Source organism: Bos indicus x Bos taurus, chromosome 1, assembly GCF_003369695.1.
Source record: "Bos indicus x Bos taurus breed Angus x Brahman F1 hybrid chromosome 1, Bos_hybrid_MaternalHap_v2.0, whole genome shotgun sequence".
NCBI classification, from domain to species: domain Eukaryota; kingdom Metazoa; phylum Chordata; class Mammalia; order Artiodactyla; family Bovidae; genus Bos; species Bos indicus x Bos taurus.
Genome location: NC_040076.1, coordinates 113527227 through 113531553, shown reverse-complemented (window position 1 = coordinate 113531553; position 4327 = coordinate 113527227).

Sequence of the window (4327 nt, the reverse complement as noted above, 5' to 3'; positions counted from 1 at the left end):
GAGGTACAAAGTTTCAGCTACAAAATAAATGGGCATGAAATGTATACAGCGTAGGGAAATAGTCACTATGTAGTATCTTTGTAGGGTCACAGATCATAACTAGATTCAGTGTGATGAAAATCATTTTGAAAGAGAAACATCAAATCCAGTGTTGTGTAACAGGAACTAACTATGTTGTAGCACAATTATCCTTTAAAACCTAATATAATAAAAAGATCAGACTTGTGGTTACCAGAGGAGGGGATGGGGGAGGGGAACTGGATGAAGGCAGTCAAAAAGTATAAACTTCTAGCTATAAGATAAATAAGTACTACAGGTGTACAACCTGGTAAGTATAATTAACACTGCTGTATATCGTATATGGAAATCCTAAGGGTTCTCATCAGAGGGAAAAAATGTTTTCTATTTCTTTAATTTTGTATCTCTATAAAATAATGGATGTTTACTCTAGTGTGATAATTCTTTCATAATTATGTAAAATCACTATGCTGTACACTTTAAACTTATAATTGACATACAGCACTGTATCTCAATAAAGTTGGAAGTAAAAGTAAGAATTAAGAAAAAAGTTAGCAGAAGTAAGACAATTAAATCACTTCCTGTCTGTAGGACAATAGCAGCACTTACAGTTACTTGGAAGTGGCAAAATCATCTTCCTCACTTAAGCAATAATATCTGAGAGTGTTTCTGAAAATTATTCAAATAAAATTTAAAGCTTCTTGTGGTGTATTCTAATTAAATAAAATGACATTTCACTTCAGCATTCACTTAATTGGAGTCAAATATTCCCAAATCATAAAATATTTCTTCTGTAATCTTTTGGTTTAAAAAATAAATCATTTTAATAATAAGGGAAAATTTACTAGCCCACATAAAATTATTAACAGTGCCTATTCTCAATGGAAGACTGTAGGTAATAAAATGAATAAAATGTTTATACTTTACAACTCAAATCATATCAATTATTATATACACTTAGCAAATAATTCTGCTGTTATGGGTCAAAGCCCAACATGGGATGAGTTTATTGTTCACTTTCGTCTTAAGACAGGTAGACAAAAAATGTCATATTTTGAGGAAATATCGTTATAAGGAATTGAATCAGAACAACCATTTGCTAAAAGCTATGCATTGATAGCACTGGAAAAGAGCTGAGATAATTCAAGACTGTATTCAATGTGTAAGAATTGCATCACAATGAGATCATCAGGTGGCTTAAAAAGAATTATAACTGAAAGCATTGCTGTTTGAACAGTTGTTTATAGAAAAAAAAACTCATGATTGTTTTTGTTGAGTTTTGTTTATTGATTTTATTCATTTTTCTCCTTGCAAGAGGAAAATCATTTGATTGGAGTTCTCATCTTACCCAATGGGGTCTATTTAGATGCATTTATTGTTTAGTAAAAAAAAAAAAAAATTAGAATATTTTGTTAACTTTCTCTCTGAACACATAGAGACAATAAACAGAGACAATATAAGCTTATCTTACAAAATAGGAGAGTCTTGAAATCTGGAACTAAATGAGTGATCTAGAGTGGCACCAGAAGGTTGGAAGTCAGGGCAGGTCAGAAGTGATGAATTGAGGTTTAAATAGGCAGGGCACCACACTTGATGATGGTCAAACATTGAAAAATGTGACAGTTTATTTGCTTCTCATAATGACAGGTTGATACTGGCATTTAGTGCTGAGACCATGGTTGTTAACAAGTCAAGCAATGAAAGAGTCTATTTGACTGAAGAACTGTCTGACCCAGGATAACAGAAAGGATCCCATTGAGAAACACTGGCAGGATAAAGCAGATTTCATAGGTTTTTATAGGTAATAGTATTCAAGTTCAAAAGGGTGGTCTTGACAGATTTAGGAGTCCATGCCTGGAGACTGAGCAGTGAGAACAGGGGCCCAGTAGCAAGATGTTGGCCAGAAATGCTGGCATCTGTTAAATGATGACCATCAGCATCAACACTCATGTCATACACTTCAGGAGAAAGACAGAAGATATGGACCCTCCCCTCTGGACCACTGCAAACATGAGCTCTATTATCCAGAGCTTCCAACCCAACTGTGGTGGCCAGCACTGATTTTAGGAAAACATAAAATTCACAAAACACATTTCTGGTCTTGCAAAGTCACTAATGTGATGGAAGAAACAATTTATCTACCACTTCACCCTCAATTTGTGACCCTTGTACCTTACTTGATGCTGGGATGGCATCACCAACTAAATGGACATGAGTTCGAACAAACTCTGGGAGATGGTGACGGACAGAGAAGCCTGGCATGCTGCAGGGCATGGGGTCACAGAGTCAGACACAACTGAGCAACTAACATACCTTACTTCACTGTCCAGGGTCAGATTTCTTAAGGTCCACGGTGTACACTGTGGTTGGCAAATTCCCTTGGCTATTCCTATGGTTTCTACCCACCCTCCCACCTCCCACCATGAGTGTATTACTTTCCAGCTTCTGCCACTCCTCAGGCCTCAGAGTTCATGAAGAATAGGCCCATGTGTGGCTGGCTTGCATGCCAGGCCCTAAATACATACCTTAGTGACTGTATACTATGCTGAAGCTTTGATCTATCCATCTACTGTAATTTATTAAACATCCTGTATTTTCACTTCTGAGCTCCCCCAAATCAATGGCATTTAATTCTGCATTTTAGAGGCAACAATTGATTTTTAGCTTTATAACTAATAAGAGAGATAAATCGTGTATCAATAGCTTTAAAAAAAAAAAATCTGATCCCTAGAGGTAAAGTTATAGCATCTGTGATGCCCAGAGCAAAGATCTGGAGTAGGATATAGGAAAGTGAGATGAGGCAGAAGTTGATAACTCAAAGAATCATGCCACACACTTACCCTCAGGGAGCCATTTGGTTATTTGTGACAAAAAGCTCTGTTTTTATCTCCTGAAAATACTTTTTTATTTGTTATTTGCCAACCAGTGGAGTCTCTTCTCACTGAGTGGCCTGAGATCAGTCCTCTCAAAGGAAGCTTGAAGAAACCATGGGCTTCATGTCTAACTGCATACAGTGGCAGCATTCCTTCAGTCCAGTAGGGAATAAGAACGAAGTTTACTCTGAGGCTGTTGAGTAGTAGGAGCTTTCTCCACAGAAGAGACATAGGTGCTGTTCTTAGGTGGAAGGGCTCAACTATGATCTGCCTTTCTCTGCTCTACTTGGTTACAGAGGGATCCTCATTTAAAAACTGAAAGAATCCATTCCTAGCATCAGCACTTGGCAAGAGAAAGAATTCTCTTCCTTTTGTTGTTGTCAATTGCTCATTCATGCCCTACTCTTTGTAACCCCGTGGACTGCATCACATTAGGCTTCTCTGACCTTCACCATCTCCTGAAGCTTGCTCAAACTCATGTCAATTGAGTCAGTGATGCCATCTCTTCCTTTAGGATTTCACAGATAAGTGGATGTTCTTCTAGGTCGAGATAAAAGTCATTTTGCCATTTTCCTTTTTTTTTTTTAAAGCAAAAGTATATTACTATGACTGATAACAATATTATTAGTACTTTCCCATGTAGAGCCTACATACTTTGAATGGCTTTTTCAAATACAGGCCCAGGTTCTCTTCCCAAATATTTGGCTCCCCTGAGGTTCAGAAATAAATTGCATGAATTACATATCAACTAACTTTCTAAGACTTGCAACACTTCCCACGCTCACAATTCAGAAGTTAACCACACATAATTGTAAATTACAGTCATCTAAAACAGATCATTATCTTTCCAGAATTAAGTTCCTCTTGAGAAACTATTTTTACCAAAATGGTTCATTGGAATAGATTTCCTCTAAAGAAAATCTGATAACATCTTTATCCATTTTAACTCATTGCCTTTAACTTCAGCCTTGATTTTGAGCAGCAATGGATTTAACACATGTTATTCAAATGTCAGAGATACTTATTGTACAGTAGATCTGGTTTAAATTATGAGAATAACTTATATCACTTTGATTAAGGCCCTGATCAAGAATCAGAGAAAACCTTTCAATTCATCAAAATGTAGTCAAGCATACCAACTATAGTATTTATCAAACTTTCCTAAAGAACTCTTAACAAGTTATATAACTTTCACTTCCAAGATAGAACAGCAGTGACCTGGTTTACCCTCTCACTTCAAAGAAGATAAAATATATATTAAAAGTTTTCTAAGACACTGGACATGAGAAAATGAAGAACAATGAGCCCAGAGAGATGAAAAACAAACAAGATGAATTAAGACTGCTCCAACACTGCCTTTATCCCATTTCCAGACCACTGAGTGGAAAAAAAAGTGAAAGTGTTAGTTGTTCAGTTGTGTCTGATTCTTTGCGACT